The sequence below is a fragment of the Hemiscyllium ocellatum genome, chromosome 2, assembly GCF_020745735.1.
Source record: "Hemiscyllium ocellatum isolate sHemOce1 chromosome 2, sHemOce1.pat.X.cur, whole genome shotgun sequence".
In the NCBI taxonomy this organism is placed as follows: Eukaryota; Metazoa; Chordata; class Chondrichthyes; order Orectolobiformes; family Hemiscylliidae; genus Hemiscyllium; species Hemiscyllium ocellatum.
Window position 1 is genome coordinate 94158545 of NC_083402.1, and position 27593 is coordinate 94186137.

Consider the following 27593-nt stretch of genomic DNA (forward strand, 5'->3'; position numbering starts at 1 on the left):
TTCCTATTTTGCTGAGTACTTCCAGTATTTTCTGTTTCTATTTAGTCACAGCTGGAACTTTACATATACAAATACTGAAGATAAATTTAAAAAAAAGGTTTTGAGAGCTGGGAACCTCAAATAACAGACCAAAATTATTTTATGTGGCTTGAAGCTATCCTCCTTCGAACAGCAGTCTGAGACACCCAGATTTATTTTCTTACGGTTGCTTGACTTGAAAACTATACTTCCCAGCAAACCGATGGACTAGCCATGATGTTTGTAGTCTTTAGCTGAGGCAGTTTTCTTTTTCTTTATTCATTCATAGGATGTTTCTATGGTGAATAATGGATATACCCCTAAAGCACTAATGGCACTCTCTCCATCCCATGAATTTCAGCAAACCCTTGACAGTTTCAAAAATCTCAATTTGCTATCATATTGTGTACATGGGACAGTCATAATAATCAATATCAGACTTCTGCAGGTTTTCCAGGCTACATTTTTCGAAAGCTTTCAAAAGCAAAATAATTACATGTTATATGTCCAGAAAACAAGTCATATTAGTGTAAAAATAGTTAAACAGACAAAAATGTCTTAAACTTGAGTTGAAAGTTAAATACTGTCACTTATCATGACTATCTACTGCCAACTGTGTACAATTTCACAACAGATGATAAATCGAAGGAATTTCACAGCAGATGATAAATCGAAGGAATTTCACAAATATACTCATCATATTACTGTATGGAATAACCAGAAGAACTATTAACTGCTGTTGAAAGAGAAGAGAGAATGAAACTACTTGATTACACTTACAGTCATAGAATTGAACAGCTTGGAAATAGACCCTTTGATCCAACTCATCCACACCAAATTAATTTAGTCTCAGTGGATTAATTCATTAGTTAATTAATCTAGTTAGTGGCCAACCAATGTCTTGTACAGCTTCAATAGGAACTCCCAACTCCAACAGATAATGCACTAACAATAAAGGTAAGCATACCAAATGCCTTCTTCACGATCCTGGTTAGGCCACTTTTGGAACATTGCGTGCAATTCTGGTCTTCATCCTATCGGAACATTGTTGTGAAACTTGAAAGGGTTCAGAAAAGATTTACAAGGATGTTGCCAGGGTTGGAGGATTTGAGCTATAGGCAGAGGCTGAATAGGCTGGGGCTATTTTTCCTGGAGTGTTGCAGGCTGAAGGGTGACCTTATAGAGATTTAGAAAATCATGAGGGGCATGGACAGAGTGAATAGACAAGGTCTTTTCCCTGGGGTGGTGGAGTCCAGAACTAGGGGGCATAGATTTAAGGTAAGAGGGGAGAGATTGAAAACGGACCTTAGGATCAACTTTTCTACACTGAAGGTGATGTGTGTGTGTGTGCAATGAAATGCCAGAGAAAGTGGTGTAAGGCTGGTACAATTACAACATTTAAAAGGCATCAGGATGAGTAAATGAATAGGAATGGTTTAGAGGGATATGAGCCAAGTGCTAACAAATGGGACTAGATTAATTTAGGATGTCTGGTCAGCATGGATGAGTTGGACTGAAGTGTCATTTTCTGTGCTGATCGCCTCTATGACTCTAATTTCAAGGAACAATGAACCTGCACTCCAAGATCTCTTTGTTCAGCCACACTCCCTCAGGACTTTACCATTAAATGTATAAGCCCTGTCCTGATTTGCCTTTCCAAAATGCAGTACCTCACAGTTAATTAAACTCCATCTGCTACTTTTTAGCCCATCAGCCCATCTGATCAAGGTTCTGTTGTACTCTGAGGTAACCTTCTTCATTGTCCACTATGCCAGCAATTTTGGTGTCATCTGCAAACTTACCAAGCATACTTCCTATGTCCACATCCAAATCATTTATATAAATGGTGAAGAGCAGTAGACCCAGCACCGATTCTTGTGTCACATCGCTAGTTACAGGTCAGCAGTCTGAAAAGCAACCCTCCACCACTCACCCTCTGCATCCTACCTTTCAGCCAGTTTTGTATCCATATGGCTAGTTCTCCCTGTCACCCATGTGATCCAACCTTGCTAATCAGTCTACCTGGTTGAACACCTTGCTGAAATTCATGCAGGTCACGTCCACAACTCTGCCTTCATTAATCCTCTTCATTACTTCTTCAAGAAACTCAAGTACATTAGTGAGGCACAGTTTCCCACACAAAACTATGCTGACTATCCCTAATCATGATATGGAGGTGCCGATATTGGACTGTGGTGGACAAAGTCAGAAGTCACATGACACCAGGTCCAACAGGTTTATTTGAAATCTTAAGCTTTTGGAGCACTGCTCCTTTGTCAGGTAAGTGAAGAGAAACATACAGGCACAGAATGTATAGGCAGAGAGATCAAAAGATTGTAGAAGTGGTGTGAGTGGAGTGTCGACAGGCTGAATAATATGTCTCTGTCGGTGACCAAAAGTGTCAGACGGTGTGAGTAAAGTGTCAAAAGCTGAATAGCAAACAGAGAAATGACCTATAACATAGAGATAATTACAAAAAACTCAAAATAAAGTGGTGCTGGAGACAAACTGAATGGCTGGAATAACATGTTAGGCATAAGAGTCATATGCCAAGGGTTCAGGTAATCCAAAACTGCACAAACATGAATCCAAGATCATGGTTGAGGCAGTCTTCATGGGCACAGAACTTGGCTATCAGTTTCTGCTTGGTGATTCTGCATTGCTGTGTATCTCAAAGGCCACCTTGGAAGACACTTACTCGAAGATCGGAGGCTGAATGTCCTTAACTGCTGAAGTGTTCCCCGACTAGGAGGGAACATGCCCATCTGGTGATTGTTGTGTGGTGTCCATTCATCCATTCATCCATTGTCGTAACATCTGCATGGCTTTACCAATATACCATGTCTCGGAGCATCCCTTCCTGCAGTGTACGAGGTAGACAACATTGGCCAAGTCATGAGTACTTGCCATGCAAGTGGTGGATGGTGTTCTCACATGTGATGATAGTAGCTACGTCGATGATCTGGCATATCATGCAGAGGCTGCCATGGCAGGGTTATGTGGTGTTGTGACTGTGTTGCCCTGAAGGCTGGGTAGTTTGCTGTGAATGATGGTCTGTTTCAAGTTTGGCAGTTGTTTGAAAGCATAGGGATGACCTAGGCAAGACGCCTCTCATCATTGATGATATGTTGAAGGCTGCGGTTAGATCTCATATTTTTTAATGTGAGTCAGAGTTGCAGGATGGATTCCTGGTGAGCTTTATTTGCAACTTACAGCTCAGTTACAGCATACAGCAAAAAGGCACAAAAGCATACACAAAGCTTTTAAGACGTCTTAATTTACACATTTTAGCTTCCAGTGCAAGTGTGCTTATAGCACAGTCTTACTGCTCCAAAAACACAGCTCCAGGATAACTTGGTAGTTATCTTTTACATATTTTTTTAAGTTTAATCAAGAGGCAGATCTCAATAAAGCATATAATCAAAAGAAAACCCCAGTCTACTCACTGTTATAGATTTACAAAAAAAAAAGCAAGATTACACTTTTTAAAAACCACTTAGCTGCTCCCGTGCTGTGAGCTCCCACACACAGATTTCTCCAAGGTCAGCTGCGAATTTCACTGCTTACTTTTATTAGCATGAACTCCAATGTCCAGAATACTTGTTACTAAACAGCAGAGGTGATCAGTTGTGCAGGTTCACTGCTCTGTGAGATAGCTGTTCAGGTTTACAACTCATTATTCACCGCCCACTTGGCCTCTGCTTTGTCTCTCTTCCTCCTTTATTAAAAAAAAACTGTTATTCTGATCTCTTCTTTTCCAAAGTTCCAAAACAATGCAACTTAAGGAGAAGGAACTCCTAGGAGTCAGTGACCATAATATGATAGAATTCACTCTGCAATTTGAGAGGGAGAAGTTTGTTTGCTAAGGGAAGGATGAGGTGACCATGGATGGCGTAAGAAGTCAGGTGCTGGCACATAGTTTGGTGATGGGAAGTGAGGTTGTTTAATCTCCCAGACCTGAAAATGTGTTGCTGGTTAAAGCACAGCAGGTTAGGCAGCATCCAAGGAACAGGAAATTCGACGTTTCGGGCCAGAGCCCTGATGAAGGGCTCTGGCCCGAAACGTCGAATTTCCTGTTCCTTGGATGCTGCCTAAACTGCTGTGCTTTAACCAGCAACACATTTTCAGCTCTGATCTCCAGCATCTGCAGACCTCACTTTTTACTCATCTCCCAGACCATCCACAACCTCATTATCTCAGGGGATCTCTCATCCACAGCCTTCAAACTCATAGTCCAGGAATCATGCACCTCTCCGTTCTACCTCTTACCCAAATTCACAAACCTGACTGCCCTGGTCGACCCATTATCTCCTGCCTGCTCCTGCCCCACTGAAGTGCATACCTTGACACTGTGCTGTCCCCCTTGGTGCAGGAATTTACCACATACATTTGGGACACCACCCATGCCCTTCATCTCTTCCATGGCTTTTGCTCCCCCAGCCCTGATGCTTTATCTTCACCATGGACATCTAGTCTCTGTACACATCCATCCACCATGGCAAAGGACTCCAAGCCTTCCATTTCTTCCTTTCCTGCTGACCCAACCAGTACCCTTCCACTGACACACTCACTCAATTGGCTGAACTGGTCCCCACCCTCAACAATTTCTCCTTCGAATCCTCCCACTTCCTTCAGACCAAAGGGGTAGCCATGGGCACCCATATGGACTCCAGCTATGCCTTTCTATTCATTGGGTACATAAAACAGTCCATCTTCCACAGTTACACCGGCACCATTTCCATCTTTTCCTCTGCTACATTGATGATTGTATTGGAGCCACCTCGTGCTCCCACAAGGAGGTTGAACAGTCCATCAAATGAAGAATGGTTGAGGATTCTGCGTCTGTATTCAATGGACTTTAGAAGGATGCGAGAGATCTCATTGAAACTTACAGGATATTGAGAAGCTTGGATAGAGTAAACATGGCAAAAATGTTTCCACTAGCAAGGGACATGAGGATCCATGGGCATAGCCTCAAAGCTAAGGGAAGATCCTTTCGAGATGAAATAACGAGGAAGTTCTTCGAACAGAGGGTGATGAATCTGTGGAGGTCAAATCATTAAGCATATTTAAGATAGAGATAAATAGGTTTTTGATTAGTAAGGGAATCAAGAGTTAGGGAGAAAGCAGGACAATGGGGTTGAAAAAGATATCAGCCATGAGGAAATATTGGAGTAGACTGAATGGGCCAAATGTCTAATTCTGCTCCTACATCTTCTGGTCTTATGGTTACCAGTATTCAGTTATTGGAAATGGTTAGTTATTGGAATAGAAGTGGCAAAAGCACAGGTCAGTAGCTGAGTCACTAATGCTCAGCTTGGATTTGGATAAATCGATATTTTTTAGGATATTGTCAACGTATGAACCTGTGGACTTCTCGACCACAGAAAGCTGTTGGGGCCGGTTCATTAGATATATTCAAGAGAGAACTGGATATGGCTTGTGGCTAAAGGAATAAAGGGGTTTGGAGAGAAAGCAGGACTGGGATACTGAGATTGCATGACCAGCCATGATCATATTGAATAGTGGCGCAGGCTTGAACGGCCAAATGCCCTAATCCTGCACCCATTTTCTATGTTAACGGTTTTTATTCATAGTATGTGCCAGCAAATCTGGCATAAAAATATGAGATAAATAATTTACTTTTACAAATTAAAATTGAATAATTGAAAAATCCTGATATACAGCCTAGACAGGAGCACGTTGGACTAAAAGAACAAATTTGTAAAATTTATCCTTCTACCATTTGCTTCTTAGAGAAACTGACATTGTTTGGAAGAACAAATATCCTGGTCTTTGCAGCATTCAGAATTCACTCATTCATTGTTGGCTTAATTCAGAGCTGCAGCTGTGTTTTTACAGGCACAGAGAAGTAATTACTGGGGTTTAACTCAATTATCTGACAGCAATTAAAGCTAGCCTGCACCACTTAAAGGGAAGGTACATTGTCATAGTACAGGTGTTAGCAGTCATGGAGGAAGTATGTCTGATCTGGGAAATACTGATAGAATCATATAAATCATAGGATCCCTATAGTGTGGAATTGAATTGAATTTATTGTCACATGTACCGAGGCACGGTGAAAGCTGTGTCTTGCGAGCAATACAGGCAGAGTTAAGTAGAATAGATAATAAATAATAGGTAAACAGCGGCAAAAACAAAAACACAGGTACAGGCGAATGTTAAGAGTTTGAGAGTCCATTCAGTATTTTAACAACAGTGGGGTAGAAACTGTAGAAGAAGTTCATTCAGCCCATCAGGTCCACACCAGCCCTCAGAGCATCCCATCCAGATGCTAATCCATCTACCTGCATATCCCTAGACACCACGGGCAATTTAGCATAGCCAATCCACCTAAAATGCACATTTTTAGTGGGAGGAAACCCACACAAACATGGGGAGAATGTGGAAATTCCACACAGATAGTCACCCAAGGCAGGAATTGAACTTAGATGCCTGGTCCTGTGAGGCAGCAGTGCTAACCACTGAGCCACCTTGTTGCCCTGTGATGAATGACATAATATCAGAGAGATCACCGTGCCAAATTTTTGGGTGCCATAGTGGAGACCTCAGATGGAGATATAGACTCAGGAAGCTGTGGAAGCAAACAGTCAATGGTTAAAGGAGTCAACTTCAGTGGCACCTTGACATGGTGCAGCAAATAATTCAATGATTCTGCATGAGTGGTCAAAACCAAGTAAAACATCTTCCAATGCCATATCCTGCCAATTGCAGCAATAGCCCCAGGCTCTGCTTAATTCATCACAATCCAGCATGTCCCTACCTGCAGATGGTATAAGCACACACCTCTTATTACTCCTAACTACCCTGCAACACAACTTTTGCACTGACATAAACACAATAAAGTGTACTAACAGGGAAGTCTGCAATTCTTACAAAGGCGTTATGTTTGGTCTGGCTGTTTCTCTGTTGCAAGGTAAAATGAAATATAATTTGTTGTCACTGAATAGACAGAACTTCAGTGACCTCTCTGATGCAACACTAAATAGCAAATTATAAGATGCTGTCAGAAAAAGCCACAAGTACTGCCACAATAGCCACTGGCAATGTCAACCTTATCTTACTTTGATTTGTGGTTGTGGCTTCAGCAGGTGGCAAATATCAGTGGATGAAACAGAACATAGAACATAGAACAATTCAGCACAGTGCAGGCCCTCTGCCCCATGATGCTGCACCAAATATTTACCTTAATCTTAATCTAAGATCAACCTAACCTACACAGCCATCAATTTACTGTCATCCACGTGCTTGCCCAACAGTCGCTTAAATGTCCCTAATGTCTCTGACTCTACTACCACTGCTGGCAGTGCATTCCACGCACCCACCTCTGACATCTCCCCTATCCCTTCTTCCAATCACTTTAAAATTATGATCCTTCATGACAATCATTTTTGCCCTGGGGAAAAGTCTCTGGCTATCTACTCTATTTATGACCATTGGCCACCGACCTCCAAGCAGAACACTTCCCATCCACTACCACTCACTGTCTTCTTTCGGCCAACCAATTCTGTATCCAGACAGCTAGATTTCTCTGTATCCCATACCTCCTAACTTTCTGAATGAGCTTACCGTGGGGAACGTTATCAAATGCCTTACTGAAATCCAAATACACTACATCCACTGTTTGACCTTTATCCACTTGCAAAGTCATGAAGTACAAGCAGTTATGCACTGTTTATTTATATTTATGCACTGTTTATTTACTTCAGAATTATCGAGATCTACATCATATAAAAGGCCTTTCGGTCCCTCGTGTCTGCGCCAGTCAATAACAGCCACCTAACTATTCTAATCCCATTGTCCAGCACTTAGCCTTATATGCCTTGGGCATATCTAAAGTACATACCTAAATGCTTCTTAAATTTTATGAGGGTTTCTGCCTTGACCACCCTTATAGGCAGTGAGTTCCAAATTGTTACTAACTGTAAATGAAAATGTTTTTTCTCATTTCTCCTCTAAATCCCTGCCCTTTACCCATGCTCCCTGGTTACTGACTCTTCCATGAACAGGACTCTTCCATGAATCTACATTATATATGCTCCACATTCATTTATACATTTCAATAGCGCACCCTCTCAATCTCCCCTGTACCAAGGAAAACAATCCAAATGTGTCCGATCTCTCTTTAGAACTGAAACACTCCAGCCCAGACAATGTCCTCACAATTTGTCCTGCTATCACATCACATCCCTCCTATCATGTGGATTTCAGGACAGCAATCAACAGTGTAGCTGTTGTTGAATCAATGTTTTATTACAGTTCCAACATAACCTCCATGCCTGGATGAATAAAGGCAACTATACCAAATGCCTTTTTAACCATTATATCCACCTGTCCTGATACCTTAAGGGACTGGTGTACATGTCTCCCTCTGATCCTCAGTGCTTCCCAATGACCTGCTGTTCTTCATGTATTCCGTTATCCTGTTTGTCCTGCCCAAGTGCTTCACCTCACATCTCACCAGATTGTATTCTATTTGCCACTAATCAACCACTCTGACCAGCCTGTTGTCTTATCATTTAATGCCATCCTATTATTTTCCACCCCACCAAATTCTGCAGTGTCTGCGAACTTATTGATAAACCTTCCTACATTCAAGTCTAACTCATTTATAGAAACAACAAACAGCAAGGACTTCAACACTGAGACACCCCTGTGGCACCCCACTGGTCACAGACAGAAAAGCACCAATCAACCATCACCCTCTACTTCTTGCCACTCAACCAATTGTTGAATCCAATTTGCCAAATTTCTTGGATCCTATGGGCTCTTACATTTGTTATCAGTCTTGCATTCTGGACCTTATCAAATGCCTTGATGAAGCCCAAGTAGATTACGTTAAAAGCACTGCCATCAATTACACACGTGGCCATGTCTTCAAAAAAGTAATTTAAGTTAGTCAGATATGACTTCTCCTTAACAAAACCATGTTGATTGTTCTTAATTAATCGACATCCTGAAAGGCAGGGATTAATCATGTCCTTCAGAATTGCTTCCAATAGTTTCCCCACCTTCAAGGTTAGACTATCCGAACTGCAGTTTCCTTGTTTATCTCTTGCTCTCTTCTTGAATAATAGTACTACAGTGGCTGTCCTTCAGTCCTCTGGCATCTCCCATGTGGTCGGAGAGGAATTGAAAATTTTTGCAAGAACGTGCTATTTCTCCTTTGTCTCACTCAACAACCTGATTTTCACCCAGCCCTGAGAGATTTATCCAATTTTGAGCCTGGCAGACCAGTCAGAAACTCCCCTCTCTCTCTTTGTAAATTTATTTTCTCCAATTTATGCACTGTTGATCACTGACATGCAGGCAGGAGGGTTGCTCCCTGGGCACGTGAGATTTCCTGCTGAGAGCCCTTCTCCAACTCTTCCAGCATTGTGTTCTATTCTGCATGCTATCGACTAACTGTCCCTATCATGTATCAATATGAGTAGGAGCAGTAAGTTTCTGCAGAAACTTCAAAGTCAACATGTCCTTCAGAACCTGCCATACCATTCCTTCTAAATATTACTAATTTTGAACAACTACAGAACACACCAAATATTTCTATAGTTGAAGTAAACATCAGAAGTGATCAACCAGCAACTAAACCATTAACTGCCGACAATCACTTCACAGAACAATATTCGGGCTACACCTCTTGAATAGATATGCAAAGGTAAGAAAGATTATTACTGAAACACTGAAGTGAGAAGTGAGATCACTGGTTTAAAATCAGCTTTGTATGTGGCTGAACATTATGACTCATGCAGAAAGCTTCCCGCCAATATTCACTACATATGTATGCTACTGTCTTCATCAATGTGGTGTCTGTCACAAGTTTTCCTGACAAATTCACACAAGTGCTATAGATGTCCTTTTGGAGTTACAATGCTCACTCAAAATAGCAGCTCCAATGCATCATAGTTTCTCACCTTAGAATATTGCAGTGGTTTTACCCAATAGAGGAGAATTTTTGCAATCATTAGCAAATGAGCTAGATAGTTTGGTGGAAATTAAGTGATTCTTTTTAATAGAAAACATTCATATGACATAAAATAAGAATATGCTGGAACCATTCTGAAGAAGAGTCACTGGACCTGAAATGATAACTCTGCTTTCTCTTCACAGATGCTGCCAGACCTGCTGTGTTTTTCTAGGAATGTCTCATTTTGTTTCTGAACTCCAGCATCCAAGCTCTTTGGTTTTTTGGTTAAGAAGGAGAGCTTTTCATGGTAACTTCAGCTGGTCCAGAAATTTAACTCATGTTGGCATCAATCTATATTCGAAATCAGCTGTCCAGACAACTGAGTGTAGGTGAGCATATGGATAAGAATTAAAAGACCGTGAGCCACCTTCTAAGTTTCCTGTCCATCCCTGTGCACATTGAAGTATCAAAAAGTATTCTACTGTTCAGCTATTCTGAGCCTTGTCAGAGTTATGTTCAGCAAAAATCCTTCCCTTATTAGATTTCACGTGTCATTCCACTGAGTCTCTATGATTGACCAGGAAATCAAATGAAAGATGGCATTGCTATGGTCAGGTTAAAAATCCATTTGTTTCAGTGGCAAACAGGTTCTGACACATCTCCATGTACAGGTCTGTTAAGGCAACATTCTGTCCAACATTTCAGTTTGACATCCATTTGTTAAAACTTGTTTCTTCCTCTACAGTACCTTACATGCTGAATATTTCTACCACTGTCTATTTTTACTCTAATTTTCCACCATCATCAACCTTTTGTTTTTGTATTGATATAACATATTTCATTTATTTTCAGTTGCCACTGATCATCTTAAACTGTAAATATGTTTTGTTAGCACTCATAATGCCTTACATGTAAAGATTTCATTGGCAGGAAAGAGACCTTCAATCTAGAAGCAAAGTGTGAGCAAAATGTGAAAGAACATTATCGGTCCAAGTCTCTCTCTATGATTTGAATGTAGTATCCAGGCTGACAGATATTCTAGCTGCAACTACAACAGCAAAGGGGCTGGGCCTAGCCCTATTTAGCACTTCACAATGTTCTATGATCCAAGGTGTGAACTGAGTGGCTTCTCTATCATGTGCAGGAAATGAAACCTTTGAAGGTAATTCCTACTTGGACAACTAGGATGAATCTTCCCAAACCACAGTATATTGATTGTGTATCATAGCCACGAATGGGATTGAATCCTGGTGCTGCATGTTGTGATCTAGAGCTCTTGGGCCAAGTTTGGAATCCACACAGTAGGTTTGTTCCTAAATTATACATTGCATATAATGCTCACAAGTATATTTCAGCCATACTGTATGGGTGTCTGTATTATTAGATTAGATTACTTAGAGTTTGGAAACAAGTCCTTCGGCCCAACAAGTCCACACCGACCCGCCGAAGCGCAACCCACCCAGACCCATTCCCCTACATTTATCCCTTCACCTAACACTACGGACAATTTAGCAGGGCCAATTCACCTAACTCGCACATTTTTGGACTGTGGGAGGAAACTGGAGCACCCGGAGGAAACCCACACATTATGCTGTGCCCTTTATTGGTCACATCTTTCACATGCTGATCAGACTTTGATTCCAGATTGAAGGTCTCTTTCCTGCCAATGAGATTTTTATATGTAAGAACCTCACCACTCAAACTTGAAGCCTCATCCCTCACATAAAATAATACCCTGCTCGCACTGGGTGTGCTGGTACTTGTTGAAAGCACAGCAGTCACTCCTCAACAGTGATTCTCAGGCTCCACTTCTTACTCTTGGTGAATGCCAAATATACACATTCCCATTCTGTTTACTCTCTCCTCTACCCACCATCTTCATCCTCCAGCTTTAAAGCTCCACCCCCCAGACCCCAGCATAAGGGGTGAAAATGCCACGTGTAGTACAGTGCAACCTCTGTTATCTGAACCTCGATTATCCAAATTTTGAATTATCCAAACAAGATCTCAAGGTCCAATGCTTGGGTAAACTGTGACAACGACAAAGCCTGAGACCTGAGGGTGTAAAAATCTCCTACTCCATCTTACATTGTATCATTTGAAGTATTATCCTCTCCTTGAAACAAGATCCTCTGTTGTAACATAATAGCTACATATTAAATAAAGGCTTAAATAAGAGAACTTACCAAGTGGGAGAAGTCAGATCCGGGACCACTGCATGCCTGAATAAAGGGGGACACACAACATCACCGGCTATCAGGGGAATGGCAACCTGGTCTCACACTCGCTCCGCATGGCTATCAGATCAGTTATCTGAACATTCAATTATCCGAACAAAAGACTCTCCCCGCCCGTGTCATTCGGATAATTGAGGGTGTTCTGTAGTCCATTCTCCCTTATAGAAGCCAGGATGCTGCTGTCAATGAAAGACTCCTTTACAATTGTTTTCTTCTCTGAATCTCAGCATGCTGCCTCCAATTCAATTCCTAAGTTCTAAGGAAGGGTCATAGCATCATAGAGATGTACAGCATGGAAACAGACACTTCGGTCCAACTCGTCCATGCTGACCAGATATCCTAAATTAATTCAGTCCCTTTTTCCAGTACTTAGCCCATATCCAGCTAAATCTATCTCTTTATATACCCATCCAGATATCTTTTAAATGTTATAATTGTTCAAGCCTCCATCAGTTCCTCTGGCAGCTCATTCCATACACACACCACCCTCTGTGAGAAAAAGTTGCCCCTTAAGTCCCTTTTAAATTTTTCCCCTCTCACCTTAAACCTGTGTCCTCTATTTCTGAACTCTCTCACCCCAGGGAAAATACCTTATCTATTTACCCTAGCCATGCCCCTCATGATTTTATAAACCTCTAGAAGGTCACCTGTCAGCCTCTGACACGCCAGGGAAAACAGCCCCACCCTATTCAGCCTCTCCCTGTAGCTCAAACCCTTCAACCCTTGCAACATTCTTGTAAGTCTTTTCTGAACCCTTTCAAGTTTCACAACATCCTTCCAATATTCCAAAGTGGCCTAACCAATGTCCTCTACAGTCGTAACATGACCTCCCAACTCCTGTACTCAATATTCTGACCAATAAAAGAAAGCATACTAACTGCCTTCTTCACTATCCTACCTACCTGGAGCTCCACTGTCACGGAACTATGAAGCTGCACTCCAAGGTCTCTTTGTTCAGCAACACTCCCCAGGACATTACCATTAAATGCATACCTCCTGCCCTGATTTTCCTTTCCAAAATGCAGCGCCTCACATTTATCTAAATTAAACTCTATCTGCAACCCACTGGCTCATTGGCCCATTTGATCAAGACTCTGAGGTACCTTCTTCGCAGTCCACTACACTTCCAATTTTGGTGTCATCTGCAAACTTACGTTAACTCTGATTTGTCTCCACAGATGTTGCCAGAACCGCCAGACTTTATCAGCAATTTCCATTTTTGTCTCCAATGAGTAGAAATCCAACCAACTCAACTGCTCCTCATATGAAACTCTTTCCACACCCAGGATCAACATAATGAATCTTTGCTGGACTGACCCCGATGTCAGTAAAACTTTCCTTAGGTAAGGGGACCAAAACAGTTCACAGAATTTCGAGTGTGATCCAACTAATCTTTTAAGTAGTTTTAGAAGATGCCCCCAATTTTTATACATCATTCCCTTTGAAATAATGACCACTATTCCATCTGCCTTCCCTATGACCAATTGAATATTAACATTTTGTGATTCATGCACAAGGACTTCTAAATCTCTTCAGTGTCACAGCACTCTGCAGTCTTTTCTCATTTACAGAATATTCCATTCCTCTGCCAAAGTACATAACCTCACATTTTCACTCATTATATTCCATCTGCCAGTTTTTGCCCAATCACTCTACCTGTCAATAGTCTTCTGCAGACTGTTAGCCTCACCACTGGCCTTCACTTTCATTAGGATTTGCGATATATAGCAAGTAATGACTTGAGTGGAACAGTTATTTGTCACACAGGATGGTTCCAATCTCAGTGTTAAGGTTGCATGGTGAGCAGATGTTGCCTATTTATCAGAGGTAAGCAAGAAGTAAGTGGTTAATTATCATTCATCAAAGATGCACTTCTCGTACTAACCAACAAAAATGTTCGCAAGACTTGCACATGGATGGGTTTCCACTCAATCTTGGGCATATGTGGTGTTATTGAAACTGAACTCAACTGTATGAGTCATTAACTTTATCAGTTCAATGATCACAGATCCTAACACTTGTGGCACATCAAGATTGCAACAATATAGTGACATAGTGCAAATGTCAATGGCTTCCAGGTAAATATTTGGTAAATAAGCTAGCAATGTCCAAAGAGCATTGCTATCACTCTCAATATGGCAGTCTTCAGGGGAGTAATCTTTACATTGCATATGGAAAATCCACTTTAAAACTGGCTACAATGGCTCACACAAACAGTTGGCCATTCCGTGTTATACAAAATCATTGGATATAAAGAAACATTGCTTTTGTGTGTCTTGAGTAGCCCATACATGCATGGGTGCAGTCACCTGTCCTAGTCCTGATGAGTGTTTTATCTGTCTATCTTTAATTCTTCACTGCCAATTATATATATTATCAAAAGCAAATCAATCTTATTTGTGCATTGGTCTACCTAACTTTCTGTACTTACTTGGAAATGCTTTTTAATGACTTTATATGAACTATGATTAATCCATCATTGCATGCCCCTTATATATGAGTGATCTGTGACCTTGTGTGTACTGTGAAAAAGATCTGGATACAATGAAGTTCAAATGCCTTTGTAAGTTCAAAACTGGTAGATTTACAATGACACTGTAAAATGACTATCCTTTCATAATTTGGAGATGCTGATGTTGGACTGGGGTGCAAAGTTAAAAATCACACAACACCAGGTTATAGTCCAACAGGTTTATTTGCTCCTTTATTTTGCTCAAATACAGCATGAATCCATGTGAGATTCTGTAAATCCATTTTTTAGATTAGAATCAGTCTGACCATTGTGGCACAGACAGTCCCACACAGGGAAGCTCACATCTTCAATGCATTATCTGGGTTAACATGACACCAATTGTTGAAGGTCACTTGAGAATGTAACTTTTAAAAAGTTCTGTGATTTACATATGAAAGAACTGAAACAAATTTGTTCATTTTAAAAGATGAGAGACTTAACAAACAATTCAGGTTTTTTATCAACATATAATTTCAGTTACATCACACTGTAAACTTTTACTATAAATTCTCTGTCTTACGATCTTATACTCAACAACCACTTGATGAAGGAGCAGCGCTCCGAAAGCTAGTACTTCAACTCTATTTTGATTTAGTCCCTTCCCTCCCTTTCACTGTTTGATCACACAGCATTGCCCTTTGATGTGGAGCGCACTGCTTGTCACTGACCACTCGGGTGTTTTCCTATCTTCTTGGTGGTGGAAATTGAATAAAGATTCGTGCACTTTGTGTCTCTCACTGTGTCCCACACCTGCGCACACACACACCATGGGGTGCTGGGGTAAAATAAGAAAAAAAGGAAAAAAAAAATTAAAAAATAAACAAGAGTGTAAAAAAAAGAAAACAAAAAAAAACAGACGTTCTGCTCACTCAGAGCTGGCTCTGAGGGAGCTTGATCAAGAAAAAAAATAAATAAACAAGAGTGTGTCACGCAGCATTGCCCTGTGATGGAAATTTGAATAAAGATTCGTGCACCTTGTGTCTTTCACTGTGTCTCACACCTGCGCGCACACAACATGGGTGCTGGGGAAAAATAAGCACTACTGCAGCTGGGTGGTAGTGAGGGGGTGGAAAGAAAAAAAAGTGTGCCAGACATCCTAGAAATTTTTTTTAAAAAAGTAAACAGGAATATGAGAGCTTCTGTTCACTCAAAAAAAAGAGAAAAAATAAACAGGAGTGGGAATTCTTTTTTGATTTAGTCCCCTCCTTCTAGTCACATGTGTCTCACTAGCAAAATGGGTGTTTTCCTGGAAAAATAAAGTCTTTGCACAATGATGTCTGTTTCACTGTGTCACCATACACTTCAAACACAGAAGTTCTGTTCACTCTAGAAGTCGGCTCTGTGCTAGCTGGATCACTGTCATGAATTCTGCATGTGTAAATAAAGGGTGACTTGGTAATGGGATTAGAAAGAATAAAGAGAAAACAGAGAGGAAAAAAACAGAGAGAAAAAAAACAGAAGTGGCAGACATCCTTTTCACCCTGAGAGCTGACTCTAAGAAAGCTGGATCAGCATCGAGTATTCCACATTTAAGTAAAGAGTGAGTGGATGATGGGATACCAGCCTCTGGAGTTATAGAAGGGAACTATAGACTGATATTGGTGGTGGATATGTCGTTGGAGGGGATTCTGAGGAACTAGATTCACATATATCTGGAAAAGCAAAGATTGATTAGGGATAGTCAACATGGCTTTGTACAATGGCAATCGTGTCTCACTAACTTGCGTGAGTTTTTTGAAGATGTGACAAAGAGATTGATGAAGGCAGAGTGGTGTACGTTCACTGTATGGACTTCAAATAAGGCGTTTGAAAAGGATCCGCATGGTAGACTGGCTATCGAGGTTAGATCACATGAAATACAGGGGCAGCTAGCCATTTGGATACAAAATTGGCTTGAAAATAGGAGAGAGAGGGTTGTAGTGGAGGGTTACTTTTCAAAGTGGAGGTCTGTGACCAGTGGTGTGCCACAAGGATCATTGCTTTCTGTCATCTATATAAGTGATTTGGATGTCATAGGAAGTATTAGTAGTGGTAAGTTTGCAAAAGACTCCAAAATTGGTAGTGCAGTGGACAGTGAAGGTTATCTCTGAGAACAATGGGACCTTGGTCAGATGGGACGATGGGCCAAGGAGTGCCAGTTTGAATTTAAATTCAGATATATATAAAGTGCTGCGTTTTGTAAGGCAAGACTTATACTCTTAATGTTAAGGTTCTGGGGAGTATTTCTGAACTAACAAGCCTTGGGGTGCAAGTTTACAGTTCTTTGAATGTGGAGTCGCAGGTAGCCAGGATAATGAAGAATGAATTTTGTATGCTTTATTGGTCAGTGCATTGAATACAAGAGTTGAGATAATAGACAATAGATAATAGACCATAGACAATAGGTGCAGGAGTAGGCCATTCTGCCCTTCGAGCCTGCATCACCATTCATTATGATCACGGCTGATCATCTTCAATCAGTATCCTGTTCCTGCCTTATCTCTATAACCCTTGATTCCACTATCCTTAAGAGCTCTATCCAACTCTTTCTTAAACGAATCCAGAGACTGGGCCACCACTGCCTTCTGGGGCAGAGCATTCCACACACCCACCACTCTCTGGGTGAAGAGGTTTCTCCTCATCTCTGTCCTAAATGGCCTACCCCGTATTTTTAAGCTGTATCCTCTGGTTTGGGACTCACCCATCAGTGGAAACATTTTCCTGCCTCCAGAGTGTCCAATCCTTTAATAATCTTATACATCTTAATCAGATCCCCTCTCAGTCTTCTAAACTCAAGGGTATATAAGCCCAGTCGCTCCTGTCTTTCAGTGTAAGGTAATCCTGCCATTCCAGGAATTGACCTTGTGAACCTACGCTGCACTTCCTCAATAGCCAGAATGTCTTTCCTCAAATTTGGAGACCAGAACTCCACACAATATTCCAGGTGCAGTCTCACCAGGGCCCTGTACAGCTGCAGAAGAACCTCTTTGCTTCTATACTCAATCCCTCTTGTTATGAAGGCCAGCATGCTATTAGCTTTCTTCACTACCTGCTGTACCTGCATGCTTGCCTTCATTGACTGGTGTACAAGAGCACCCACATCTCTTTGTACTGCCCCTTTACCTAACTTGATTCCATTTAGGTACTAGTCTGCCTTCCTGTTCTTGCCACCAAAGTGGATAACCATACATGTATCCATATTAAACTGCATCTGCCTTGCATCTGTCCACTCACCTAACCTGTCCAGGTCACCCTGTAATCTCCTAACTTTTTTTTAGATTAGACTTAGATTAGACTTACAGTGTGGAAACAGGCCCTTCGGCCCAACAAGTCCACACCGACCCGCTGAAGCGCAACCCACCCATACCCCTACATTTACCCCTTACTTAACACTACGGGCAATTTAGCTTGGCCAATTCACCTGACCCGCACATCTTTGGACTGTGGGAGGAAACCGGAGCACCCGGAGGAAACCCACGCAGACACGGGGAGAACGTGCAAACTCCACACAGTCAGTCGCCTGAGTCGGGAATTGAACCCGGGTCTACAGGCGCTGTGAGGCAGCAGTGCTAACCACTGTGCCACCGTGCCGCCCACAAACATCCTTCTCATATTTCACCCTGCCACCCAACTTACCATCATCAGCAAATTTGCTAATGTTACTATTAATACCATCTTCTATATCATTAATATATATTGTAAAAAGCTGCAGTCCCAGTACTGATCCCTGCGGTACCCCACTGCTCACCGCCTGCCATTCCGAAAGGGAGCCGTTTATCATTCCTCTTTGTTTCCTCAGCCAACCAATTTTCAATCCAAGTCAGTACTTTGCCCCCAATACCATGCGCCCTAATTATGCTCACTAACCGCCTATGTGGGACTTTATCAAAAGCTTTCTGAAAGCCCAGGTACACTACATCCACTGGATCTCCCTTGTCCATCTTCAGAGTTACATCCTCAAAAAATTCCAGAAGATTTAGGGCGGCACGGTGGCACAGTGATTAGCACTGCTGCCTCACAGCGCCTGTAGACCCGGGTTCAATTCCCGACTCAGGCGACTGACTGTGTGGAGTTTGCACGTTCTCCCCGTGTCTGCGTGGGTTTCCTCCGGGTGCTCCGGTTTCCTCCCACAGTCACAAAGATGTGCGGGTCAGGTGAATTGGCCATGCTAAATTGCTCGTAGTGTTAGGTAAGGGATAAATGTAGGGGTAGGGGTATGGGTGGGTTGCGCTTCGGCGGGTCGGTGTGGACTTGTTGGGCCGAAGGGCCTGTTTCCACACTGTAAGTCTAATCTAATCTAAAAAATTAGTCAAGCATGATTTCCCCTTCATAAATCCATACTGACTCTGACCTATCCTGTTACTACTATCCAGATGTGTTGTAATTTCATCCTTTATAATTGACTCCAGCATCTTTCCCACCAGTGAGGTCAGACTAACTGGTCTATGATTTCCTGCTTTCTCTCTCCCACCTTTCTTAAAAAGTGGTACAACATTAGCCACCCTCCAATCCACAGGAACTGATACTGAATCTTATCAAACTCTGGAAAATAATCACCAACGCATCCACGACCTTCTAGAGCCACCTCCTTCAGTACCCTGGGATGTAGACCATCAGGTCCTAGGGACTTCTCAACCTTCAGACCTCACAGTCTCTCCAACACCAATTCCTGGCAAATATAAATTCCCATCAGTTCAGGTCCTTCAGCCACTGTTACCTCTGGAAGATTGCTTGTGTCTTCCCCAGTGAATACAGATCTGAAGTACCAATTCAACTCTTCTGCCATTTCATTGTTCCCCGTAATATATTCCCCTTTTCTGTCTTCAAGGGCAGAATTTTAGTCTTAACCATTTTTTTGCCTTTCACATACCTAAAAAAAACTTTTACTATCCTCCTTTATATTTCTGGCCAGTTTACCTTCGTACCTCATTTTTCCTCTGCGTATTTCCTACTTAGTAATCGTCTGTTGTTCTTTAAAAGCTTCCCAGTCCTCAGTTTTCCCACTCATCTTTGCTATGTTATATTTTTTCTCTTTTGACTTTATATGTTTCTTAACTTCCCTCATCAGCCACGGCCACCCCTGCCTCCTCATAGGATCTTTCTTCCTTTTTGGAATGAAGTGATCCTGTATCTTCTGCATTATACCCAGAAATATCTGCCATTGTTCCTCCACTGTCATCCCTGCTAAGGCATTGCACCACTGAACTTTGGCAGCTCCTCCCTCATAGCTCCATAATTCCCTTTATTCAACTGAAATATTGTCTCCCTTTCAAATTGCATATTGAAGCTTATTGTATTATGGTCACTACCTCCTAATGGCTCCTTCAGTTCGAGGTCCCTGATCAATTCTGGTTCGTTGCACAATACCACATCCAGAGTTGTCTTCTCCATGGTAGGCTCCAGCACCAGCTGTTCTAAGAATCCATCTCGGAGGCACTCCACAAAGTCTCTTTCTTGAGGTCCAATACCATCCTGATTCTCCCAGTCTACCTGCATGTTGAAATCCCCCTTAACAACTGTAGTAACAGCCTTGCGACAGACCAATTTCAGCTCCTTATTCAACTTACACCCTACATCCATACTACTGTTTGGGGGCCTGTAGATAACTCCCAAGGGGGTCTTTCTACTCTTAGAATTTCTCAGCTCTATCCATACTGACTCTACATCCCCTGATTCTAGGTCCCCCCGTGCAAGGGACTGAATATCATCCTTTACCAACAGGGCTACCCCACCCCACCCCCTCTGTCCATCAGTCTGTCCTTACGATAGCACGTATAGCCTTGAATATTCATTTCCCAGGCCATGTCCACTTGAAGCCACACCTCAGTTATCCCCACAATATCATAGCTGCCAATTTCCAACAGAGCCTCAAGCTCATCCATCTTATTTCTAATACTTCGTGCATTCATATATAGTATTTTTAATTTGTTACTGTCCTCACCCTTCCTATCAACCCCTACTTCACTCAACCTTACGGCATGATCCCTTTTTGAGTTTTCTGCTTCATTGATACCGTTGTCTTTCTTGACTTCCCTTGTTGTAACTTTCCTTTCAATTTCCTTCTTAAACTTCCAGTTTGTCCCCTCCCCCCCACTATTTGGTTTAAACGCAGCTGCCACGTTGAGGCTGTACAGGACATTGCTTAGGCTACTTTTGGAATACAGCATGCAATTCCGGTCTCCCTGCTATAGGAAAGATGTTGTTAAACCTTAAAATGTTCGGAAAAGATTTACAAGGATGTGGCAAGGGTTGGAGGATTTGAGCTATAGGGAGAGGCTGAATAGGTTGGTGCTGTTTTCCCTGGAGCATCAGAGACTGAGGGGTGACCTTACAGAAGTCTATAAAATCATGAGGGGCATGGATAGGGAGAATAGCCAAGGTCTTTTCCTTAGGGGAGGGGAGTCCAAAACTAGAGGCCATGGGTTAAAAGTGAGAGGCGAAAGTATTAAAAGGGACCTCAGGGGCAACTTTTTCATGCCAAGGGTGATGCTTGTATGGAATCAGCTGCCAGAGGATGTGGTGAAGACATATTCAATTACAACATATAAAAGGTATCTTCATGGGTATATGAATAGGAAGGGTTCAGAGGGATATGGGGCAAATGCTGGCAAATGAGACTAGATTAATTTAGAATATCTGGTCAGCATGGATGAATTGGACAAATATAACATATGACTCATGTGATATATCACGTACAAATGATAGGACTGAACAAAGTCAGGTCCCAGAATTAAATCTGGTTTTGTACATCACTTATTTCTGTTTAATTTAACCTGGTGGCCATTCACTGAAATTCAGGCATTTAAGTCTGCAGGTTTTATTTAATAATATTACACAAAAAGAAAAATATAAAATAATCAACACAAGCTTCTCAATATAGAACATACTTGTAAGATCTCAAAAAAACAGGAAAACAATGCCTTATCTATTTACTTTAAATTTGACTCAAATTTTGAGAAATTGCTGTGTTATATCAAATATTTAAGTTCAATTTAACTGCATCTCTTGCAAACTGTGAAGTTATTTGACCATAAAGATTTATGAAACTGAAAGCCTACACTTTCTCACTCATAATAATCTACAGATTTCTAATCAAACACGCTGGGTCAGGAAGTTTCACAAGCCAAATGTTTGCATCAACTTAATTTATTTTTCCTGCACTGTGCTATACTCCTTTACATGAAAGAAATTATTCTGGCTTCTGACCATCATCAGGTCTCCTTCAAAACAGATCTAAAGGCCTTTCATTTTTGTTTCCTTTTTCTAAACTAAAATCAATTCTTTGTTATTCTTCAATAAAAGCAAGTAAATCCCTTTTAATATTTACTCCATACAGTATCACCAATCTTTCATTATCATTCTCGACAGTTTGCAATTACCTGTTCTCTGACACATACTTGATTAAGTCATGATTCCAGAAGTACTGTCTGACCCTGTTTTCTTTTAAACTCTTTCCAAAAGTAACAAATACCCATATGCCACTAGTGAAATCTGAACTCTAAAATTTATACCACTACAGACATAAATCAGGTACCTTTTATTGCAGAAGGCAGACATTTTTTAAGATCACCTTTCCTGGAAAGTCTTAGATTCAGTCAATCTGTTCACAACTTTGGTTCTATATCTGGTCTCGAAATGAGCTTCCAACCTTATAGTTGTGCCACTCAATAAGATCACTTAATTCCACTTTGCCTGTGTCTAGGTTCAACCACTGCTGAAGCCCTTATTCTTACCTTAACTACTTTTAGACTCCTGCCTGGTCTCCTTCTGAATGCAACTTTCTGTAAACTGAACATCTTTTGAAACTCTGTTGCATTGTTGGTTTCTTAACAGCTTCTTTGTTGTCTCAAATGCATTGAATAAAGTAATTTCCATGTTATTTCTGCCAATTGGCTTTCCCAGACTATATAAAAATTAAAAGCTCCAATATCATTACATTGTTTTGCATAGAGTACTAATGTTAATATTTAAGCAAGGTTAATTTTAAAATGGAAAATTGTCATGTAAGCTAATACCACAGCTCTAACGTTAATGGGGAGGAGGAAGGAGTGTGAGGGCCAAGACCAGAAATAAAATCCAAGTACGTCAGTACACAAAGAACCTGCCAAACTTAATTCATTATTGTTTTTAATTAAATCTGTTAACCACCTAGCAGATAGCTAAATTAATAGTGTGGCCTGCTACCAGATAAAGAAGAGGGTCAGCAGAAGTCTGCAGGAATGCCCTTTGGGAGCTGAGTCCCCAGCAATTGAACTGGACAGCTGCAAATCAGGATGGGTTTTTGGGCATGATTGCAAGATGTACTAAAAGAGAAAGAGGCTATGGAGGTTAAGTGAGAGACGTTCAGCAGTCACAGATAAGACTATAGACAAACTGCAGTCAACTGAAAGGCTCACAAAATCTCTCTTGGAAAAAACACTGCTGCAGCTCCTAGGCAGTGGCATAGTGATAATATAAATTAACCAGTAATCCAGAACTCCAGACTCTAAAGTTCTGGAGACAGGGGTTCAAAACCCTCCATGACAGATGGAGATATTTGAGTTTCATAAAAATTAAATCTGGAATTAAAATAGTAGCTTAATGATGACTGCATAACCACTGACAACTGTCACATAAAAAAACACCTGGAAACAAATCTGTCATCTTTTCCTGGTTTGACTTACATGCAATTCCAGTCTGGTAGCAATATGATTAACTCTTTACTGCCCTCTGATATGGTCTTACCAAGCCACTCACTTGCAGGGCAATTTGGGATTGGCAAATGTGCTGGCCTTGCGAGTTATGCCACATCCCCTGAACAATTAAAAAATGTTGTCTGGTTTCCTGAGCTTGGGATCACTCATCTAGAATCATTAAATAAAATTTAAATGATGGAAATCTGGTTTGCATAAGACAAAAACCTGTCCTGCCACTCTGCCCATGTCACTCACATGCTATGCTGCCCCATTGTAAAATGTTCAGGCATAAAAGGTGGTTGGACCAACATCTCTGCAGCACAAGGGAGGGAGTTATCACAGTGTTTGGCATGCAAGGACTGGAGACATGCTATTCATGACACTTGCACCAACCTGTCCCACAAGGTGCCTTTCCACTTACGCTGTGACCTCCAGTGCTGGTGGGCATGCATTGTCATATTGATTAGGACTATACCATAACAGAGAACACAACAGGTAAAAACAAATCCCAGGATTAGCCAGTGATTTACCAAACAATATTACAATCATGCAAACCAAATAAAGAAACTCTAAGTGCTGAATATATTAATTAGAAACTGAAAATGTTGTAAATGCCCAGCAGATCAACTTGTACTGGAAGCAGATGAAAGTTTGCATCTAAAATGTTAATTTTCATTTCTCTTTCAAATATTGATGGATCTGTTTGGCATTTTCATTCTTTTCTTTATTTTTGCTTTTTATTTGATATTTCATTTGGATCTTCACAATCTGCAGTTCTGGATATATTCTAATCACAGAAGAGGGTTATATAACTCATGTGTAGGTATCTTCTGAAACTGCAGGAGCTATATAAAGAGCCATCTTCTGTGAAATTTACAATATGCTGTTTTGAAGTGCAGAAACAAGAGCCTACTAAATTGCAGAATTACTGAATGATTCATCACTGATTCATCAGAGAATCGTGCCAATTTAACTTTAGACTTGTTTCTAATGCTTTTTGCATTACTAAAGTGTGTCACCAACAACAACAGCTTGCTGCCACATAGCACCTTTAATTTAGCAAATCATTCCAAAACGCTATACAAAGGTTCAATCAGAAAAAAATGGATGCTATGGTGAAGAAGAAGATGTTATGAGGGTGGATGAAACTTTTTGACAAAGAGGTGGATTTCAAGGAGGTTCTTAAAAGTACAGTGAATGATAACAGAGTACAAGAAGAATTTCTAGAAGTTAAGGTCTAAAGTCTGAAAGGTACTTGCTGCCAGTGATGGGACAAAGGCATTGGAAAGTGCATGAAAGACCAGAATCAGAGAAACAAAATGGAAATTTAAAGAAGTGTTGAGCTAAAGTGTTGAACTAAAACCTTACAGAGTTTGCAAGAGGCAATACCAGGAATTAATTTAAACACAATATAAAAATTTTAACTTGGAGGCTGCGGAATTGAGGGCCAATGGAGGACAGAAAGAATGGTGGATGGATTTGTGAAACAGAGATTTGAATGTGGTAAAGATTATGAAGCACAAGACGACAACAAGGGGAACATTACAATGGACAAGCGTAAAGGTAGCAAGGTCATGGATGAGGTGTTCAGCAGCTGATGGGCTAAGAGATGTTGCAAATTTGGAAATATACACATTTTGTGATGAGGATGAGATAGTGTTAAATGCTCAGTTCAGAGCCTAACATCTGAAAGATAGTGATAAGTCTGGATAATTTGGGACTGGTGCCATGCTGAGGTATGGAATAATTGACAAAGGTATAGTATTTTTATAAAGGACCGAAGACAATGGCCTAAAATTTAACCCCAGAAAATGATTGAGTTGAAGTCAGGTAGATGACATAACTGTGGCTGCAGCTTCCACAGAATTCTTCTCTATCCAACTGGGAAAGTGTCATTGGTTCGGAGTGGGACAGCCTCTCACTGGTTCAGAGTGGGATAGTCCCTCACTGGTTCGGAGTGGGATAGTCCCTCACTGGATCAGAGTGGGGCAGTCCCTGACTGGATCGGAGTGGGGCAGTCCCTGACTGGATCGGAGTGGGGCAGTCCCTGACTGGTTCGGAATGGGGCAGTCCTTGACATGTTTGGATGGGGGAACGCCTGACTGGTTCGGAGTGGGGCAGCCCATGAATGGTTCGGAGTGGGGCAGCCTCTCATTGGTTCGGAGTGGGGCAGCCCCTCACCAGTTCAGAGTGGGGCAGCCTCTCACTGGTTCAGAATGGGGCAGCCTCCCACTGGTTCAGAATGGGGCACTGTCTCTGGTTCCGAGTCAGGGCGGTCACACTGGTTCAGAGTCGGGGCAGTCTCTCTCTGGTAGAGGCGGAGTATTCTCACTGGTTCAGAGTCGGACTACTCTCACTGGTTCAGAGTCAGGGCAGTCTCTGGTTCAGAGTCCGGGTATTCTCTCTGGTTCAGAGTCGGGACAGTCTGACTGGTTCAGAGTCAGAGCTCTCTCACTGGTTCAGAGTCGGGGTATTCTCTCTGGTTCAGAGTCGGGGCAGTCTCACTTGTTCCGAGTCGGGGCAGTTCATTGGTTCAGAGTTGGGGCTCGCTCACTGGTTCAGAGTCGGGGCTCTCTCACTGGTTCAGAGTCGGGGTACTCTCGATGGTTCAGAGTAGAGGTACTCTCAATGGGTCAGAGTCGGGACGCTCACACTGGTTTTGGGTCGGGGTGCTCTCACTGGTTCAGAATCAGAGTACTCACTGGTTCAGAGTCAGCGCAGTCTCATTGGTTCAGATCGGGGCTCTCTCACTGGTTCAGAGTCAGGGCAGTTCACTCGTTCAGAGTAGGGACTCTCTCGCTGGTTCAGAGTCGGGGTACTCTCACAGGTTAACAGTCAGGGCAGTTTCACTGGTTCAGAGTCGGGGCAGTCTCTGTTTCAGAGTCCGGGCCGTTCACTATTTCAAAGTCGGGATACTCTCACTGGTTCAGAGTCGGGGCTCTCTCACTGGTTCAGAGTCAGGGCACTTCACTCGTTCAGAGTAGGGGCTCTCTCGCTGGTTCAGAGTCAGGGTACTCTCACTGGTTCACAGTCAGTGCAGTTCCACTAGTTCAGAGTCAGGGCAGTCTCTGTTTCAGAGTCGGCGCAGTCTCACTGGTTCAGAGTCGGAGAACTCTCGCTGGTTCAGAGTTGGGGCAGTCTCACTGGTTCAGAGTCAGGGCAGTCTCAGTGGTTCAGAATTGGGGCTCCCTCACTGGTTCGGAGTTGGAGCAATTCACTGGTTCAGTCGGGGTTCTCTCACTGGTTCAGAGTCGAGGCTCTCTCACTGGTTCAAAGTCGGGGCTCTCTCACTGGTTAAGAGTCGGGGCAGTCTCACTGGTTCAGAGTCAGGGCAGTTCACTGCTTCAGAGTTGGGGCAGTCTCACTGGATCAGAGTCAGGGCAGTCTCACTGGTTCAGAGTCGGGGCTCTCTCACTAGTTCAGAGTCGGGGCTCTCTCACTGGTTCAGAGTCAGAGTACTCTCGCTGGTTCAGAGTCGGAGTACTCTCGCTGGTTCAGAGTCAGGGCTCTCTCACTGGATCAGAGTCAGGGCAGTCTCACTGATTCTAAGCAGGGCTCTCTCACTGGTTCAGAGTCGGGGCTCTCTCACTGGTTCAGAGTCGCGGCAATCTCTCTGGTTCAGAGTAAGGGTATCTCACTGTTTCAGAGTCCGTGCAGTTCACTTGTTCAGAGTCGGACCTCTCACTCGTTCAGAGTCGTGGCTCTCACTCGTTCAGAGTGAGAGAGTCTCTCTGGATCAGAGTCGGGGCAGTCTTAATGGTTCAGAGTCAGAGTTCTCACTGGTTCAGAGTCGGTGCTCTCTCACTGGTTTAGAGTCGGGGCAGTCTCACTGGTGCAGAGTCGGAGCAGTCTCACTGGTTCAGAGTCAGGGCAGTTCACTGGTTCAGAGTCGGTGCTCTCTCACTGGTTCAGAGTCAGGGCAGTCTCACTGGATCAGAGCAGGGCAGTCTCACTGGATCAGAGTAGGGGCTCTCTCACTGGTTCAGAGTCGGGGCTCTCTCACTGGTTCAGAGTCGCGGCAATCTCTCTGGTTCAGAGTAAGGGTATCTCACTGTTTCAGAGTCAGGGTATCTCACTGGTTCAGAGTCCGTGCAGTTCACTGGTTCAGAGTCGGGCCTCTCACTCGTTCAGAGTCGTGGCTCTCACTCGTTCAGAGTGAGAGAGTCTCTCTGGATCAGAGTCGGGGCAGTCTTAATGGTTCAGAGTCAGGGTTCTCTCACTGGTTTAGAGTCGGGGCAGTCTCA

At 42.3% G+C, this 27593-nt stretch overlaps 1 protein-coding gene across 1 annotated transcript in view; it reads right to left on the reverse strand.

Annotated features, from left to right (window-relative positions):
• The window catches only part of shc3 (SHC (Src homology 2 domain containing) transforming protein 3), a 298746-nt gene that overhangs the window by 133438 nt on the left and 137715 nt on the right, over nt 1–27593 (reverse strand). The gene's annotated exons all lie outside the window — the stretch shown is intronic.